Source organism: Capra hircus, chromosome 7 (assembly GCF_001704415.2).
Source record: "Capra hircus breed San Clemente chromosome 7, ASM170441v1, whole genome shotgun sequence".
In the NCBI taxonomy this organism is placed as follows: Eukaryota; Metazoa; Chordata; class Mammalia; order Artiodactyla; family Bovidae; genus Capra; species Capra hircus.
Window position 1 is genome coordinate 78,053,329 of NC_030814.1, and position 21,542 is coordinate 78,074,870.

Sequence of the window (21,542 nt, forward strand, 5' to 3'; positions counted from 1 at the left end):
TATACAGAGTACATCATGTGAAATGCAGAGCTGAATGGATCACAAGCTGGAATCAAGATTGCAGGGAGAAATATCAATAACCTCAGATATGCAGATGACACCATCTTTATAGTGGAAAGTGAAGAGGAATTAAAGAGCCTCTTGATGAAGGTAAAAGAGGAGATTGAAAAAGCTAGCTTAAAACTCCACATTCAAAATACAAAGATCATGGATGGCATCTTATCCCATACTTCATGGTAAATAGATGAGGAAAATATGGAAATCGTATCAAATTTCATTTTCTTGGGCTCCAAAATCAGTGAAGATGGTGACTGCAGCCTCACAATAAAATACACTTGCTCCTTGGAAGAATAGTTATGACAAACCTAGACAGTGTGTTAAAAAACAGGACATCACTTTACCAACAAAGGTCCATCTAGTCAAAGTTATAGTTTTTGTAGTAGTCATGTATGGATGTGAGAGTTGGACCATAAAGAAGGCTGAGTGCTGAAGAATTGATTCTTTTGAACTGTGGTGTTGGAGAAGTCTCTTGAGAGTCCCTGAAACAGCAGGAGATTAAACAATGAACGAAATGGTTGGATGGCATCCCTGATTCAATGGACATGAGTTTGAGCAAGTTCTGAAAGATGGTGATGGACAGGGAACCCTGCTGTGCTCAGTTCATGGGGTTGTAAGGAGTTGGACATGACTGAACCACTGAACAACAACAAAGAAAAGATAAAACATTTCTTTGGAAATGATATGAATTCAGTAATTCATTGTTATTCACTTTTTTTCTGAGTGGTTAATATTCTGTACCTCATATTTTCCATATTCTAAGTATTGCTTATTTGAGGAATGTAAGCAATCAATACCGTATTTCCCCAATATGAAATGTGTTAAGTTTGTAAGCACATGATTTTTTCATTAGATTGCCAAGTAAATTTGAACTTTTAAAAGATGCAAACATCAGAGCATTTTCCTTATTAGACTCAAAATATTTCCTGGGGGCTGGGAAAAAGCCTCTGACCTATACATTATCATCTTTCCTCTTAACCGCTTGGAGGCAATGAATAGTAGAGATTTTAGAGTTGAAAATTCTGCCTCATTAGTCACTCCTTGTTCTTTCCCTTTCATACGCAGAGTTACATGCCCTTTGTCTTAGTATTGTCTTCTCTCTCAGTTAGAAATAGAAAAAAAACCAAGACAAACTTTATCCTGAGAGGAAGAGAGATAATTATATTTGTGTTGATTATAGTAGGTTCTCTGGCTGTGATGTGGAGGAGGATGCTTGGGAGGCTCCTCCTCCTGCTATTAATAATAATAATTTAGGGAGTTCTGATGAGGATATTAAGCTCTTTCTATGTAGTAGGTTCTAATAAAAGTCATTTCCCTCCTATTTCTCAATTTATTTAAGTATTGCTAAACTAGATGGCTGGATGGCATCACCGCTTGATGGACATGAGTTTGAATTAACTCTGGGAGTTGGTGATGGACGGGAGGCCTGGCGTGCTGCGACTCATGGGGTCGCAAAGAGTCGGACATGACTGAACTGAATGGAACTGAACTGAAACAAGATGACATCTCCTAAATTATATGAATTAGTAAATGCTTATCAGCTTATAAGTAATTTGCAGGTACTCTGGCCCTTATATGTCAGGTGAAGGCTTCTAAAGGAATTGTGATTTAGGTAAAGTTAGCAGTCATCTTGTGAAGAGGGTAGACTTTTGGGAGATCATCAGGGGTAAAGGATATTCTGGTAGTGATTGACCCCATCATATCACAGTGTATAAGATACAAGCTACTCTGACTGACTGAGATGATGTTGAAGAAGAAAAGTGAGTTACATTCCCAAGAATTTATCAGACAGCATGTTGGGTTCCTATACCTCTTTTATGGACTTCCCTGGTAACTCAGCTGATAAAGAATCTGACTGCAACACAGGAGACCCTGGTTCGATTCCTGGATTGGCAAGATCCCCAGGAGGAGAGGATGGCAAACCACTCCAGTATTCTTGCCTGGAGAATCCCCATGAACAGAGGAAACTGGAGGGCTACAGTCCATGGGATCACAAAGAGCTGGACATGACTGAGCTACTAGCACAGCACAGTGCACCTCTTTTATAGATTGTAATACTTTAGTATTTGGTGCCAGGAGCACATAATATATCTTCTACAAATATAGGATATTCCTTTAGTCATTGCTTTCCAGTGACTTAAATTTAGATATTGTCCAGTGAAGAAACTATAAATCTACAGTTAAAATGTCACCTGCCCTTACCTCTTCACCCTGGAGAGATGAAAAAATAAACTTATTAGGTTAAAATATTTTAGATAATAATTTAGGATAATTATTACAGTGTTGGTATATTGGAGAATGCATTATGGTTTTGTAAGGTGCTTAGTTAAGTGTATGAAAGTGAACGTGAAAATGAAGTCGCTCAGTCGTGTCCAACTCTTTGTGATCCCATGGACTGTAGCCCTCCAGCTTCCTCTGTTCATGGGGATTCTCCAGGCAAGAATACTGGAGTGGTTTGTCATACATTGCTAAGTGCATAATATTGAATAAAATGCTTCAGTACTTCACCACAGAATAGTGGAGATGTAGCAAATCTCTGTCATTCATTTGGTGTCTAGATTACATGTTTGAAATAATTGCTGACAATTTATTTCTTACACCAAGGATTCTAGAACTAGGAGGCAAGGGTGGCTGTATTGTTCTGTTTTATTTTTTAGTTACTTTATTTATGATCTTGATAGAAACTGGTCTTATACATAAAAAATGAAATAGCCAAAGCACCTAAGCAACAGTTCTGCTCATATTAACTAGGATCAATTTTTTACTTCAAAATAATTTATTTGAGGTGCTAATTAAAACTGCTTTGATCACTAGTTTGTAAAGATACAATTGATGTTGTGTAGATGCATTATTTTAAAACCTATTTTTATTTTTGAGTAAAAACTCCATTAAAACCTTTGTTAAGTGAGAAATGGAGATGTATAATTTCTGTATGAAGGACTACAGCTTAATGATGAGAATTTCATATGGTCTTTGGGAGGAAAAAAAAACAACTGTCGACCAGGGGTATATAAAGGACTTGCAAGCAGTGCTGACATTGTTCCTGTGCCAAAGTTGGGGAACATAAATTTTTGTGGTGGTAATTCCAACAATTGTGTAATTTTCTCTGCCAGTGCTCAGCAACCCAGGCTTAAAAGCTTCATTATATTAACAAGACAGAAGGTAATCAAGAGTTAATTGTACTTGTAAATAAAATGGTGGATTCAGCCCTAAGTGAGTCGCTGTCCTGCTTGAGAACCTGTTTCGTTCTCCATCACTTGCTGAGTAAAGCCTTAAGTCCTTAATCTGGCATTCAGTTCACATACCTCTTCCCAGATTTCCACGTGTACATACACAAACTATTATTCATCCTATTCCACTCCTAACAAAGATTATTTTCCATTTTGCTTCCCACTCTCTTAGCTGAATGGAGCTACTCACAACTCCATGGAGATGACCTTCTTTTCTAGCCTTAATGCTTTTACTCATACTTGCAAAAGATATCTGATAAAAGGACTATGATAAAAAAAGATGATAAACTATAAATTTCAATAATTTTAAAAAAACAAGCCAATTAAAAATGGTCCAAAATCCTTAATAAACACCTCACAGAGAACAAATGCAGATAACAAATAGATATGAAAACCATGTTATCAGATAAATAAGCATAAAAATAATGAGATACCACTGTAATCATTTTAGAATAACCAACATCTGACAATACCAAAGGCTCTTGAGGATATACAGCAACAGGAACTCTCATTCATTAATTCATTGCGGTAAAATTATATTGTGTATTCTTGTACACAAATGCAATAGATAAAATCACAAATGTGTGATAAAAAGGACTGAAGGTTTGGCCTCTAGGGAGATGCATCTGGTTATAGAAATACCAAGTTACATTTTAATATTCATTCTATTTGAAATTTATGTGTTATGTTATGTTAGTCATTCAGTCATGGCTGATTCTCTGCAACCCTGTGGACTATAGCCTGCCAGACTCCTCTGTCCATGGAATTCTCCAGGCAAGAATACTGGACTGGGTTGCCATTCCCATCTCCAGAAGTATTTGTACAATTAAACAAAAAAGCAAAACACAAACAAGATAGCCAGTGAGCTGAATAATATATCTTTTGTTCTAGGTAAATAGAAAATAGGAAACATCTTGTAAATAATAACTGCCATTGTTAATTTAAGGCAATATTTGTCAAAAACTATGTTAAACTTTTTATATGAATTTTTTAATTCAAATTTTATTCCATGAAGTGAGTAATGTCATTTAAGAACTATACTCAAGTTTAGATCATTTGTAGCTGACTAAGTTAGGAGTCATATCTAGATCCTTTTGATGTCAAAGTCTAATTATGCAACCACTGAACTCAAAAGACGTTGGAAAATTTATAGAGAACTGAGCAGAAAAAAAGGAAAACAAACATACCCATTACATTTTCAGAAAGCCAGATCAAAGCAGTTCAAGCCATTTGTTAATGGATGAGAAAAACTGTTAGAGTAACCTAGTGTCCTAGTACTTGGCAGAATAGCTTTACTCTCAAAGACAGATTTAAATAGCTTAGATTTGAAAAAGCAAAAAAATGAGTTGGGAATACAGAAATGGAATGGTGAAATAATTTACATTTAAAAAGAGAGGATTTAAACTTTATAGAAATAATAAAAGTAAATCAGGTAAATTCTCTAAAACTCCATGCTTTGATGTTTCTCTTCCCTGTTATATAGTAATGAATATACTGTGTCATGTTGATTGATTATGACAATCAATATGTTAAACCATTCTCATGACCCTAGAATAAATCTCATTTGATCATGATGCATGATCCTTGATACGTATTGTTGGATTCAGTTTTTCTGTTGAGGATTTTTGATATTCTGTTGAGAATATTTATCAAAGATATTGGCCTGTAATTTTCTTTTCTTGTAATGTCTTTGTCTTATTTTTCTATTATCAGAATGATGAAGGCTTCATAGAATGAATTTGGGAGTGTTCCCCTGCTTCTATTTTTTGAATAGTTTGAGAAGAATAGGTATAAGTTCTTCTTTGTATGTTCAGTAGAATTCCCCTTTGAGAACTGCTTTTGCTGTGTCCAACAGAATTTGTGATATTGTTTTTATTTTTATGTATCTTGAGATACTTACTGATTTCTTCTTTGATTTCATCTTTGATTCATTGTGTTTTTAGTATCTTGTTTAATCTCCATGTGTTTGTTCTTTTCTCATTTATCTTTCTGTGATTGATGTCCAGTTTCATAATGAATGTTGTGGTCAGAAAAGATGCTGGAAATAATTTCTATCCTCTTAAATGTGTTGATGGAGAAGGAAATGGCAGCCCATTCCAGTATTCTTGCCTGGAGAATCCCATGGGCCAAGGAGCCTCAAGGGCTATAGTCCAGGGAGTTGACTAGGCAAATGTGCTGAGGCTTGTGCTTCTGAATTCGTGAGGATACAAAACACAATAATATAAGAACAACTGCAGAATGCTTTATGCATGAAGCTCCCTCTCAGCAAATAGTTTTAAGATTTCATCCGTCACTTATACTTAACAAGTGGACATTAATAGTATGATGTAATGGATTTCTTATTGGTCAGGTGAATGTTCTGATACATACCTGGTCTATATATATTTAAAATAGCAAATCTTCATAAAAATAGATAACAAATAGATACATAGATGTGTTTTCACTACAGTTGACCCTTAAACAACACAAGTGTTAGGGGCACTGACCCACCCCTAAGTTGGAAATACGACTTTCTAGTGGGCCCTCTGTGTTCTTGGTTCCATATCTTGTGTCCCTTGGTTTTGATCCAAACAACTGTGGATCATGTGATATTGTAGTACCACAACCGTAACGATCTTGCTTGGTGGCTCAGATGGTAGAGCATCTGCCTCCAATGCAGGAGACCTGGGTTCATCCCTGGGTTGGGAAGATCTCCTGGAGAAAGAGAGGGCAACCCACTCCAGTATTCTTGCCTGGAAAATCCGATGGACTGAAGAGCCTGGTAGGCTACAGTTCATGGGGTCACAAAGAGTCGGACACGACTGAGCAACTTCACTTTCACATATTCATCAAAAACCTCCATGTGTAAGTGGGCCTTCTCAGTTCATGGGTCAACTGTATTTAAAAGTATAAATTAGTCAAAATAAACTCCAATCTTCAGTTTGCATTTGTTGAGTGATAGTCTACACCAGGCACTATGATAAATGTTTTGTTCATTAATTACATAACTCCACAGAAACTCCATGAGGTAGCCAATATATTTAATTCTGTTTAGAAGCATTAAAGGCTAAATTTTATAATAATTAGGAAGATGAAACTCCAATCCACCACCGTTTGATACTAAAATCTCTTCAAAAATATGAAATGCATTCTTATCTCTTTTTAAATTAGAGTACAGGTAGTCTAATTCAGAGTATTGCTAATTTTTCTTGATTCATGGAAGGTAATTTTTCAATTGTTTAATGGTGATCAATTTTTAAGAAACTTGATTGTGACATGTATTAAATGTGAACTTAAATCAATGTGCTCCACAGCTCGATATATAAGACTCCAAAATAGTTAGTCTACATATTATTCTTACTACAATGAAGTAACCTATGAAACCAGAATATAGCTATTATTTTATGAGTTAAAGAAATGAAAAAATCATTGAAACGAAAGCAGTGATTGCTGTTCAATTAATTATCTGACTTTGCTTGTGTACAAGCATGTATTTCAAAATGATATGTGTGTGTGTGTGTGTGTGTGTGTGTGTGTATTTGTTTGTTTGTTCCTTGGGACTAATTATAAAAAAAATTTGAGGAAACTCAACATGCAAATTCCTTTAATTTCTAATACACCTTTCTGTGAATGTGGTGATGGCATAATCTTGATATTAATTTCAGAAATAAATATAATTCTAATGAGATTTAATTTTTAGAAAATTAAATTCAAAATTTCATCTGAACAACAGTAAAAACAAAAATGAATGGAACTTTAAAAAAAAAAAAAAGAGTAAGACTGGTAATGAAATCTCAGGCATTAAACGTATTATCCAATTACAATAAGAAAAATAAGATGGTGATATCTGAAGAGTTGGATGCCCACTGGAGCAGAAAAGAATCTCCAGAGTAGATGTCATTTGTGGCACATGATAAATTTTGAGATTGCAAATCAATGAGAGCTTTATTTAATTAAAATTTATAATGTTCTCTCATATATTAAATTCCAGGTAAATTATGCACATGATCATAACACATTTTTCACTTTGTAAATGAGTATAATAGCATATTGGAAATATTTTATCATTATGGAAAAATAACTTTCTAATAATAAAAACAAAGTGGCTTATGATTCCACTCAATATAGAAATTAACAGAAAAATGCTTCCATCTTAACCAAGGAAAAGGCATATTTAAAATACATAATCCAGGGGATTACCTAGTAGCCCAGGGGTTAGAATTTGATGCTTTCACATTCCCTGGTGGCTCAGAGAATAAAGCATCTGCCCACAATGCGGGAGACCAGGGTTCAATCCCCGGGTCAGGAAGATCCCCTGGAGAAGGAAATGGCAACCCACTCCAGTACTCTTGCCTAGAAAATTCCATGGATGGAGGAGCCTAGTGGGCTACAGTCCATGGGGTCACAAAGAGTCGGACACGACTGAACGACTTCACTATGGAGACTGAGCTTGATCTCTGGTTTGGGAAGTAAGATCATAGAAGCCATGAGGTGTGACCAGGAAAAAAAAAAAACATCTGATAAAGCCCATCATGGAACTGAGTTGCAAGATAACCCAAGAGAATTAGGAAAGATGGCAGGCCTCTCAGAGAAAAGACAGGACACAAGGAACGTGGGCCTTTTGGAGAGCACAGAGGAGGAAGGAGTCGTACAAGGCAGCAAGATGACACTGTCGGGAGACGTAAAAATACAGTTAAAAAAAAAAACTATTAATAGGCATGATGTTCTGTGAGAAAATAGAAAATTAGAGAGGATTCACAGAGGATATGACATTTTTAAAGGTCAAGACTCAGTTACATAAAACAGAATCTGCTTTGGCTGTTTTAAACAGAAAGAGCTGTGTTTACTGTGTACTTAGGTCACCTGCTAAATCTTTAGGAGAGCTGGGGAAGCAAGTTAAATTGGGCTTTTAAGAATGGCTCCAAAGCCACACTCCAGTCTTCACCCATTGAGGAACTCCATCTTCTTCTATGATGGTCAGTCTGCCTGACCGAACTGGCACGTTTCAGCAATATCTGGAACTAGAGCCAAGTCGCCACGCTGCAGTCAAGAAGAAGATAGGAATTGGAGGAATTTCTAGCCTGTCATCCTCATCAGCAGATCCAAGGCCCTGTACCTGTGACATCCATGAAGCCAATGACTATACATGACAACTGCTGCTGGTATTTTTTCAGGAAACTGTACCCAAAACTTATCTGCCACTGAAAATAACATCAGAAGTAAATTCTCTGTCTCCCTTGTGACTTCCAAATTTAGAGCATGTTTGACTGATAGATCTCTTCTAGCCAACCCAGACTACAATATTCTAGAAAAGGTAGTTTATGCCAGTCTCTAGCGGAGGAGGCCTTTGCATTAGAAGGAAGTTAAGATGGTGGTTAGCACCATTTCGCCATAGACAGTATCATAATGCAGGAACTGAGCCCTAAATAGGAATGTGTCAGGAAGGAAAACTGGGAGGGGATTTTAGGCAGAGGAAGCAATACTTGCAACAGTAAAGAAAGAAAATAAAAAACAGGTTGGGAATTTATTTTGGGGAAGATTAACTTGATTGGATGATTGAAATGGGTGGGAGAATTGGAAGGTTTTGCATATACCTGGGTTTTCTTTAGAAGAAATGATACACTTTTAAAACTAAAAAAGAGCCAAGTCCTACTATTTTTAAAAATGCAGTTGAGATATTAAAGATCAATGAAGTTTTAGTGGTTTTTAATGTTCTTCCTACTAGGATCATGATGTACTCATGTATATTGTAGCTCCCCAGCATGAAATCCAGGTTATAGTGTAGAAAGAGTGCTCAGCTTATCTTTGTGCCTGGCCTGAGTATCATAGTGACCAAGATGTAGTTTAAAAAACAACAAAAAAGCCTTAAAACTGAATATAGACTTACTTGATATGTAGTATCTACTTTTAGCTTTCTATATCAAGTGAACTCAAGAAACAGAATGTAAAACAGTTGGAAAGATTCTTAGGAAAATATTTGAGAATTACTGAGTTATACATTCTCATGGGTTATTGCAAAATGCTCAGATTTTATAAACTAATGTGCAATTTGAATATTCATATTGATGACATATTATGTATTGTTTTTTCACAATTATTTGACAAATGAAGTATATTTTCCAAGGTGTTTTGGAGGGCTAGTGTTTCATGAAACAGATTGTGGATATACTGACTTAAAGTCATTGAATTTCTCAAGTATTTTGAGACTCTTTGGGAAATAATACACTTTAAAAATTTGGGTTAAGTCATCATTTAGTTTTTCTTTGGCTATTTCTATTCATTTTTAATGCGCTTTCCTTGAGCATTTATAAAACTAGGCAGTTCTTTATTTAACTTGGCAGCTGGAAAGGGAAGATAGCATGCACAATTAAATTTATAGATTATTTTTAAAACATCTTTTATCCATTTTCTGTACACTTCCTTACATAGCAAACATCTTCTAAGAAATGGTAAGCATTTGTAAAGTGTGCAGTATCTAGTCTCCTTTCTTACGCTTCCCTACTGGGATTAGAAAACATAAGTTCTATATGTGGCTGAAAGCTCATAAGTGGGACAAATAAAACAAAAGTTTTCAAAATTCCATAAGTGGAATTTGATCATAATTATCTCAAATGATTAAGAATACTGATTTAAAAACATGGAAAAGGGTTTCAGTTGATATTTTAGAAGATGTAAAAACTAAAACTGCTAAAGATAAATTGGACAAAGTTAAACAAGAAAGGAAGACTTTATTCGGGTCTACTGAAACAGGGTAGAAATGCAGTTTAAAATGTAGGACTAGAGAGTTTTTTAAAACTAGGTTGAAATTTCATAGGACATCTTTTTTGATAATTTGGCTTTGCTCCAAAAAAAGTAAACTCTCTTATTTTCATGACAGGAGGTAATTTTACAACTTGGAGCAAGTTGTTCTGCCAGTTAAACTCCCAGTTTTCCCACAGACATTGAAGGTAGGGGATCTATGTTCCCTGATGTTTACATGTTAAAGGAAGAGCTTCCAAGTCCTTGAGAAAGACACGTCTGGGTTGTAAAACTTACAAGAAATCTTAAAAATAATTTACATCTAGAGGTGCACTGAAATGATTTACAAATAAATGCTTTCTAAAGTAAATGTTCTAAGAAAAGGGATATCAGGGGTCTAGAAGCAGGAAGAACACTGCCTCAAGTATACAAAAGTGGAGGGGAAGATTAAGGCTGTCATGGGCACACAATATCACCAGAGATGTTGGATGTGGAATTTTCTGGGCATCTACACAGTATTAAGTTTGAAATATATGCATTGCCAAATCAGTAGAAGCCCATATATTCTCAGGGACTGGACTAAACCAATATTTTTACCATCTCTGTGTTTTCAATTTGGCTGTTCATTGAAAGAGGGCTTCCCTCAAGCTCTGCTGCTGCTGCTAGGTCGCTTCAGTCATGTCCGACTCTGTGCGACCCCATAAGTGGCAGCCCACCAGGCTCCCCCATCCCTCGGATCCTCCAGGCAAGAATACTGGAGTGGGTTGCCATTGCCTTCTCCAATGCATGAAAGTGAAAAGTGAAAGTCAAGTAGCTCAGTCGTGTCCAACTCCCAGTGACCCTATGGACTGCAGCCTACCAGGCTCCTCTGTCCATAGGATTTGCTAGGCAAGAGTACTGGAGTGGGTTGCCATTGCCTTCTCAGTCCCTCAAGATCAATTGGTAGTAAATCCACCTGCAGTGTAGGAGACCCTGATTCATTGAAAAGCAGAGCAAGACAGAAAAAAATTTCATGCCTCTCCTCTGATATTGCTTTTTGAAACAGTTAAAATAGTAAAATCCATCATATTCTAAAATTCCCATTGCAAATAAAAAGTATCTATATGCTTCCCTGGTAGCTCAGCTGATGAAGAATTCACCTGCAATGAAGGAGACCCCAGTTTGATTCCTGGGTCAGGAAGATTCCATGGAGAAGGGATAGGCCACCTACTCCAGTATTCATGGGTTTCCTGGTGGCTCAGATGGTAAAGAATCCACAGCAATGTGGGAGACCTGAGTTCGATTCTTGGCTCGGGAAGATCCCCTGGAGGAGGGCATGGCAACCTATTCCAGTATTCTTGCTTGGAAAATCCCCATGGGCAGGGGAGCTTGGCAGACGGTAGTCCATGGGGTTGCAAAGAGTCAGACAGGACTGAGCAACTTTCACTTTACCTGTACTATATACTTATGGAAATGGTCAGCATTATCTCAGATGTGCTTATATTTTGGGTTGGCCAAAAAGTTCGTTTGCGTTTCTCTGTAACATTGTAAGGAAATATCTGAACAAACTTTTTGGCCAATGCAATGCAAATCTGGTCAGCCATCTTATTAGATGATTTTTATACAACTTTTGCCATTGATTGTACTTGAACCTCACCTGGATTTCACTGCACATTCCAGGCTATGCAAATCTGCTGGTGCCCCTACTATGACACCCAGGCAATATGTTCTTAATCAAGAGTCTTGATCATAATGTACTAATATTCTCAGGGTAATATTTCTAGTTAACTAGGATTTGTGATTCATGTTCTCCTTTTTGCATAAAATTATTTTGACAAGATTATAAACATTTTGCTGCATGTGCTTTTAGGTGTTACAGAGTTGTGAGTAAAAATGTTATCCATAGTTATTAGTGGTTCTGCTCATTGGAACCCACAGAAAAGTCCATGATGGAATGTACATTATCTTGACTGCAGTTCTCAGCATCCCTCTTCTCTGTGTATCCTTGAGGCTTTCTAAATCTGTGATGCTTGTCATATCTGGCTGTCTTTTCTTTGACAATGAGTTCATTCTGAGAGTCCTATTAGGTGCTCATGCACACAGATTTCTGACTGAACAACTCATACATTTTCTTGACCATGCTAAGACAGGCCTGATTTCCAGTTTAGGCTTCATCTAGGTTCTGTAATTATTGATTTTTGATGGTATAAGTGTCTTCTGCTTGCTTGCTCTTCCTCTTTCTATCTTAAATTCCATGAGTTCAGTGTGTGAAATTGTGATCCTGCAGATGTGCTCATTTTAAATAGGGATGCAAGTTTCAGTTTTTACTTCGTATAAATATTGCATACAATTTTCGTGAGTAATTAGAACATTGATATATCATACAACTAACAAGAAAGGCAGGGGCCATACACGGCTCACTTGCATTTGCAAACTGCTATTTTACTATTCTCTATCTTGTGTCAGTCTAGTAATTTCACTAACTAGTGAATGAAATGAACTGCAATTCTTATTCCCATTAAGGAAATAAAATTATACATAGCTAGCTATTTATACACACACACACACACACACACACACATGCCCAGAAATATACACACACATATATGTATGTATGTTAACATATAAAATACTAAGGAAATATTAAGAATCTGTCTTCCACAGATATGTCAGTTATTTTCTGTTGCTTTTTTGGTGCTTACTATTTTCATAATATTTTTATGAATATAGCAAAATTGCACATTTCCTTATAATTAACTGTGACAGCTTTTTCACTTTATATTTGGGCTCCTTTAACAGAAACTGTCAATCTTTGGAAGAAAATATAAAATTATTCTATTTTTTCCTAAATAAAAATTCATGGCAAGGAGGCAAGAAGGTGAAAAAGATTTCACATCCAAGAATCCTGCCTTGCTTTTTTGTATTTTAATTTTCTCACTTGGTAATCATGGACCAACTACTTGATTATGGTCAATGTTTCCTCATCATTTAGATGCAGCCAGTAATAACATCTTAAAAGTTTGTTGCAAGAATTAAAGAGCATAATCATTATGAGCCTGGCTGATGTTGTGACTGGGACTTAGCACTTCCAGTGTTGATTATGTTCTCTTGTAACTCTCTCAAAAATGTCAACTATTGGTAAATCAGATCTGTGTGAAATAAACTTAATAAAACTGGTAAAATTACATAGAAATGGCCTCATCAAATGTTAATCGTATCTTCTTCAATCCCTCTTGTATTTAAATTTTGAATAGAACACTTACCACATTCTATCTTGGGTTGTAATTGTTATCTACATAGCTTGTGTCTCCTGCTATAGTATGAAATCTTTGATCAAAAATATATCAGGATTATCTGTGTTTCAAGGAATGCCTCTGAGAAGAGTTTTGCCCAAAGTACATTCTTAATAAGTAATTCTAGTGTTTTAAATTTGAGGGTGCAGCCATTTATATAACTTTTCCTCAATAATATATTTTTAAAACCAATAAAAGTATGTGCTATTTTAATAGCTTATTAGGAAGAACTGACAATATACTGCAGATGGTGATTGCAGCCATGAAATTAAAAGACGCTTACTCCTTGGAAGAAAAGTTATGACCAACCTAGATAGCATATTCAAAAGCAGAGACATTACTTTGCCAACTAAGGTCGTCTAGTCAAGGCTATCGTTTTTCCTGTGGTCATGTATGGATGTGAGAGTTGGACTGTGAAGAAAGCTGAGCGCTGAAGAATTGATACTTTTGAACTGTGGTGTTAGAGAAGACTCTTGACGGTCCCTTGGACTGCAAAGAGATCCAACCAGTCCATTCTGAAAGAGATCAGCCCTGGGAATTCTTTGGAAGGAATGATGCTAAAGCTGAAACTCCAGTCCTTTGGCCACCTCATGCGAAGAGTTGACTCACTGGAAAAGACTCTGATGCTGGGAGGGATTGGGGGCAGGAGGAGAAGGGGACGACAGAGGATGAGATGGCTGGATGGCATCACCAACTTGATGGATGTGAATTTAAGTGAACTCTGGGAGGTGGTGATGGACAGGGAGGCCTGGCGTGCTGCGATTCATGGGGTCGCAAAGAGTCGGACACAACTGAGCAACTGAACTGAACTCAACTGAACCTTTAACATTTTTATTTCCCAAGTTTTATTTTCCTCAATTTAGCTTTTAATCGTCAATATTAACAAACACATGCAAACATAAATCTCATTCCTTTCTGTATCCCCATGTGCCGCTTAAATGTATTGCTTCTGTTGTGAGGAACAATCAAGATAAATGGTGTTGCATTATTCTGTATGACAGAGCAGCAGAGCACCGTTGGGTCCAATTCAGTTAGTTTCTACATGTTCTTTATGAGCCTCCACACATAGAAGCAGGGGGTTTATGTGCTCAGAAATAGTTATCATCCCAACCATGTAAATTCTCTGCTACTTTTAAGTGGAACACAGGCTTTGCCACATGCAGCCTCATCAGCTATGTGTCTCGGGGATAAATAAACTACCAAGAATACCTAGCTGGCAAGATTTTCACTTTAATAAGTAATAGCACTCAAAGGGAAGAAATGTTTAAAAGTTTCCAAATATGCCAGATGCATATTAGAACACTTAGAAGAAATCATGAGCAGTGACTCCCTCAAGCTGCATTTTACTTCAATTTAGCTAACCTAAAACCATTTTTTTTCTGCAGAATAGGCAGACAGATTGAGACAGCAATGGGTATCAGGAGCTTTGGATTCCATTCTTGATCCTCCTTTTAACGTAAATCATTTCAGCAGGTTCTTTAATGATTTAAGGCCCTTTTTATTCCTTCTAGAAAAGCAGGATTGAGGCATCTTCCACTAAGTGAACAGGAGAGCATTGGTAAGGGAAATGGGTTTTAGTTTCTTATGTAAAAATCACTGAGTGATAATAGTATGAATGGTACACAAATTTAGACGTCTTAGACTGTCATCTAAAAGATCGAGGAAAGCAGTACTTTGAACACAAGAGTCTGAAAATACTTTAGGAATGATATGATTATTACAATTTGCATAGTTTATTGCTTTATTATTGTTGTTTCTTATACATTGATCAAACCCATGCAACTGTCTAACAATAGAAACAACAACAAAAACTATTAGGAGAAGAACAACAAAAGAGAGATTTGAGAAAAATGTTTAACTTAGATTCACTGATTTCATCATGACATTTCCCCCAATAACATTATAACAGGGTATAAGAAAGAGAGAAGAAAGTATATTGTTTCTTGTTGATAGGAAACTGGGAACTGGGGTGCCCGGGCAAAGACATGTTTGTGTTCTTCAATTATTACTACTTATGGAATAGATCTCATTATTATTCCAGTTTTGCAGGTGAGGAATTAGAGGCTCAGAAAAAGTAAAAAAAAAAAAAATTAGGTTACATGCAAATTATTTTTAGATCTAGAATTTGGCTATGTTGATAGAATAGTACAATTTGTTCTTAATAATATTTTTTCAAATTATTAACTTTGTAAAGAAGAACTCTAAGTGAGCAGTATTATTTAGAAAAAATAGGTACATATAAACTGCTAGGGATACTACTGAAAAATTGCTTTTAATTAGATCTTGGGTTTTCTGAATGCTAAACAACACTCTTTGGTTGTGTTAAAAAAATACAAGTTCATCATTAAAAACGTTTGTATTATTACAAGAGTACTTTATTGTAACTCTATTCTTTATAGTGAGGATATTGAGAATATAAGAAAAAGCCATCTATTATAATTTGCCAATATATGTATTATTAAATATGTGTTTACTTTTTGTCTAGATGTAAAAATTAAGAGTCTAAGATACAAATCAGAGAAGCTATTTCTGGGGAAGTTAAAATTATGAGACTTCATCTTATTTCTTTATATCATCTAATTCCACATTTTCTAAAATGTGCTATAGGAAATTCAATTTAGCAGGAGAATAATACAGGTTATTGGTTAAAAAACATCCCAAGATAATAAGCTAGGAAATTCTGAGTCAAATAGTTTTATTTACTTCAGGGTGATAAGATCTTTAGTTGTAACAGTGGATACTTAAAATTTCAAGAGGTAATTGTAGTGAGCAGTACTTTCCAAGATCATTTGACCCTACAACATTGATCATAGAGCATCTTTTGGGAATGTACCTTGGAAAATAAAGATCCAGTTTATTGCTGTGTTAGAACATAGGCAACCTAGAAAGTTAGCCACATGTTTGTTATGATTTCTCCCTAAATGCTAATTACAGTAAAGTCATGGTTTTGGCCCAAATATAAATGCTCTGTATTGTTTTCTTATTGTTGTTTTTTAACTTGTTGCGTCCTATTTTTTTGTTTATCTGCACCAAGTCTTAGTTGCGGCACACAGGATCCTCAGTCTTTTTTGTGGCGTGCTGGACCCTCCAGTTAACGACTTTTAGTTATGGCATATGCAGCCTCGCTCCCTGACTGTGGAGCTACGGCCCCTTGCATTGGGAGCTCGGACTTTTAGCCACTGTACCACCAGAGAAGTCCTGCTCTCTCTTGTTAATTAAGTTGTGTTCCAAATCCTTTAGTTATCAGATAAACATTATGCTTTTAAAAATAACAACAACAAAAAAGGTGCTAGTTTTCTAACCTCAACATTCTTCCATTAAGAGCCAGTATGGAGTTTCCAAACCACTGAGCTTTTAAATTAAAAAAAAAAAAAAAATAGATCTTGTGTTCCTGTGTTTTGTGTGCTTAGTCACTCAATCATGTCTGATTCTGTGCCCTCCAGACTCCTCTGTCAGTGGAATTTTTCACACAAGAAGAATGGAGTGGGTTGCCATTTTCTACTTCAGGGAATCTTCCTGACCCAGAGATGTGATTGAGACAAAAGAATTTTGAGACATAAAATAAGGAAGAGATAATTTTGTCTTGAGACATTGTATGGATAGGATTATCTCTTCCAAATCATATGCGCCAGAATTATTTTGCTTTGTAATGTAATACAAACAAACCCAAAATGGTAGCTTACAAAAATAAACTTTATTTCCTCTTCATCTTTCTGGTTAGCTATAAAGGGTGAGCTTTCTTCACTTTTTCATGTGTACATATGTTTCCAATTCCAGGATCCAGATGGAAAACAACTTCTAACTATTGCATACATCTCTTATTTTGTTAAGGCATACGTAACTATTGCTCAGAGGCAGTGGTTAAAGCCAACTTTATTGGCTAAGCCTGATATCCCTGGCTTCCTTGGTGGCTCAGATGGTAAAGAATCTGCTCACAATGCAGGAGAGCCAGGTTCAATTCCTGGGTTCGGAAGAGCCTCTGGAGAAGAGCATGGCAACCCACGCTAGTATTCTTGCCTGGAGAATTCCATGAACAGAGGAGCCTGGTGAGCTGCAGTCCATTGGGTGCAAAGATTTGGACACAACTGAGTGACTAATTACTCAAGCCTGTTATCAGTGGATACAGAGGGACCTTGTTTCTCCAGTTAATATTTCAATGGGGAGCAGTCTTTAAATCTTACAGGAAAACAGAAACTTTTTACAAATAAAAAATGTCTGACTCTTTGCAACCCCATGGACTGTAGCGCACCAGGTCCCTCTGTCCATGGGATTTCCCAGGGAAGAATACAGGATTGGGTTGCCATTTCCTCCAAATTTTGATGTAGTAATATTTATTATAGGAAAGAGCAGGGTTTGTTTTGTATCATATTCACAAAGACTTTTCAAATCCTATTTATATGTATTATCTATTTTTTTCTATAATGCATTCTTAATTATATGGAGTGTTTCAGTCAGTTATGAATTGATTTTTAGATTCAGTTTTATTCCAAGTGTACTATTGTGATATATGGTAACACTGGCTATCTTGTACACTCTTTTCACAGAAATTTGAAATGTTGACATTTCAGTTCAGTTCAGTCGCCCAGTTGTGTCCAACTCTTTGCAACCCCATGAATCGCAGCACACCAGGCCTCCCTGTCCATCACCACCTCCCAGAGTTCACTCAAACTCACATCCATCGAGTCAGTGATGCCATCCAGCCATCTCATCCTCTGTCGTCCTCTTTTCCTCCTGCCCCCAATCCCTCCCAGCATCAGAGTCTTTTCCAATGAGTCAACTCTTCGCATGAGGTGGCCAAAGGACTGGAGTTTCAGCTTTAGCATCATTCCTTCCAAAGAAATCCCAGGGCTGATCTCCTTCAGAATGGACTGGTTGGATCTCCTTGCAGTCCAAGGGACTCTCAAGAGTCTTCTCCAGCACCACACTTCAAAAGCATCAATTCTATGGTGCTCAGCTTTCTTCACAGTCCAACTCTCACATCCATACATGACCACTGGAAAAACCATAGCCTTGACTAGACAGACCTTTGTCGGCAAAGTAATGTCTCTGCTTTTGAATATGCTATCTAGGTTGGCCATAACTTTTCTTCCAAGGAGTAAGTGTCTTTTAATTTCATGGCTGCAGTCACCATCTGCAGTGATTTTAGAGCCCCCCAAAATAAAGTCTGACACTGTTTCCACTGTTGCCCCATCTATTTCCCATGAAGTGATGGGACTGAATGCCATGATCTTCATTTTCTGAATGTTGAGCTTTAAGCCAACTTTTTCACTCTCCACTTCACTTTCATCAACAGGCTTTTTAGTTCCTCTTCACTTTCTGCCATAAGGGTGGTGTCATCTGCATATCTGAGGTTCTTGATATTTCTCCTGGCAATCTTGATTCCAGCTTGTGCTTCTTCCAGTCCAGCGTTTCTCATGATGTACTCTGCATATAAGTTAAATAAGCAGGGTGACAATATACAGCCTTGACGTACCCCTTTTCCTATTTGGAACCAGTCTGTTGTTCCATGTCCAGTTCTAACTGCTGCTTCCTGACCTACATACAGATTTCTGAAGAGGCAGGTCAGGTGGTCTGGTACTCCCATCTCTTTCAGAATTTTCCACAGTTGATTGTGATCCACACAGTCAAAGGCTTTGGCATAGTCAACAAAGCAGAAGTAGATGTTTTTCTGAAACTGTCTTGCTTTTTCCATGATCCAGCAGATGTTGACACTTTGATCTCTGGTTCCTCTGCCTTTTCTAAAACCAGCTTGAACATCAGGAAGTTCACAGTTCACATATCCTTATATTCTAAATATAAATTTTGTATTTTTAAATTTTACACTGATGTACTCGTTTGCTGCTGCTGCTGCTAAGTCGCTTCAGTCATGTCTGACTCTGTGCGACCGCATAGATGGCAGCCTGCCAGGCTCCGCGGTTCCTGGGATTCTCCAGGCAAGAACACTGGAGTGGGTTGCCATTTCCATACTCAGTAATAACACAGAATTTGTCACTAACCTTTTAATGTGTATTTTTATATATGCAGCATTTTGTATTTATCTTTTATATTTTCCTATAACATTCATGAATCTCTTGCACAATCTTTTCTCCTAATAAATTTTAGGATAATCTGATTGTTATCACTAAAGTATCTGGATAGGTCTCTAATTACAATTGCAGCAATATTGTAGAGTAATTTCAAGAGAAACGATGGCTCAGTCAGTAAAGAATCACCTGCAGTGCAAGAGACCCAAGTTCCATCCCTGGATTGGGAAGATCCCCTAGAGAAGGAAATGACAAACCAATCCAGTATTCTTGCCTGGAAAATTCCATGGCAGGCTACAGTCCATGGCGTCACAAGAGTTGGACATGACTTAGTGACTGAACCATCACCAATTTTAGACAGAAAATATATCTTTTGACTACGTATGATATATATACATACAAAAACACACACATACACACACACACACACAGATACATTCGCAAATGAATAAGTATATGTGCTAATTTAAAATCATTCACTATGAGCTATGATTAACTTTAATATCTCAAATAACTGAAATAATTTTTTAAGGTTGTGTTCTTGTACCTACAGCGAAGCAAGTTTTGAAAAATACCATGCAAGGTGTCCTTGTTTTGTTCTCTTCTCTGCTGGAATTTTGTAAGAATATCCCTCTCTGTGCTTTGCTAGTCAGCATAGCTAACTGACTTAGTAACAGATTCCTCTGTGAAGCCATTATTTACTTGTCTGCATTTTAGTTGAACTAATGACTTAGTGGATAGATTTATTAGGACCTTCTGCTAGGATTAATGTGACCTGTCTTTCTGGGACAAAACAAGGAACAAAGAAACAAAAAGGAAAAAAAAGGCAGAAAAATTGGAGGAAATGGTTGTGGTTTAGTCGCCAAGTTGTGTCCAACTCTTGCGACCCCGTGGACTGTAGCCTGCCAGGCTCCTCTATCCATGGGATTTTCCAGGCAAGAATACTAGAGTGGGTTGCCATTTCCTTCCCCATGGGATCTTCCCAACCCAGGAATTGAACCTGGCTCTCTTGTACAGCAGGCAGATTCTTTATTAACTGAGCTATAAGGGAGGAAATGGTGATCAGTGTTTATAGTATTGGAAATTTCAACTATTCTCATTAGAACTGATCTGAGTACTAAACACTTATGTTACTAATCATATGATAAATTTCAGTGATCTGTTATTGCCATGGTTTTATAATGATTTATTTAATTCATGAAAATAAGTATATGAGAAATTAAGTTTTATTTGGAGTGTTCTTCTTTGCATTTGGCAAAGACAATAAATATAAAATTACAGAAAGAAAAATTCACCTAAAGTATACCAAAGTTAGGAAAAATGATAACAATATTTTAATGAAAAACTACGGTGATTAAGAATTAAGTAGAGAAAAAGCTTAGACTCAAGAGAAATCATAAATCAGAATTTTAATATAGTTAGTTATTGGTAAGCATGCAGTAAAAACTATTATATTTATATTATTTCCTACCAAAAAATGGAAATTGGCATCATTTCTATTTCTTGATCTTAGTTAACCTTGTTAAGTCATAGTCTTCATTGAATTTTAGAATAATACTAAACTATTTGAGAGAATTGGATTTGAACACAATTATTTTTGAATAAATGAAATGGGCAAAGTATTCTTATGTAATTGTTTCTGCTACTTAACTGATTAGATTTTTTACTTGGAAATTGAATAAAGTAAGGAAAACAGAAGATTATGTTTTAATGAATCTATTTTTTACTCTTAATTTTGTTAGTATAGAAGAAATTTTAACAACAAAACTATTGAATCTAGAACATGTGTGCTATTGTAGGTGTTTTCGTTTTGTTTTCTGACTAAACATACTAAAAATAAACTTACTGAAAGATGGCAAATTACATGAGTTACTTTGGGGTAATGTTCTAATCTACAATATTTTTTTCGCTAAAGTATAAGGCAGTTTCTTAATCAGCTGTGGCATTGTAATAAAATACCATGAACTGTTTGGCTTAAACAACACACATTTATTTGTCAGAGTTCTGATAGCTGGAAGTCCAAAGCACGAGCCAGTGTACGTCCTGAATGCTCTCTTCCTGGCTTGAAGATGGTGGCCTTTTCACTGTCTTCATCTGATGAGGAGAGAGAACTCCAGTGTCTCTTCCTGTTCTTATAAGTGTAGTAATGAGTCCATTGCGAGAGCCCCACCCTCATGGTCTCATCTAAACCAATAATCTTCCAAAGGCCCCATCTTCAAATGCCATCTCCTTGAGAGTTAAGG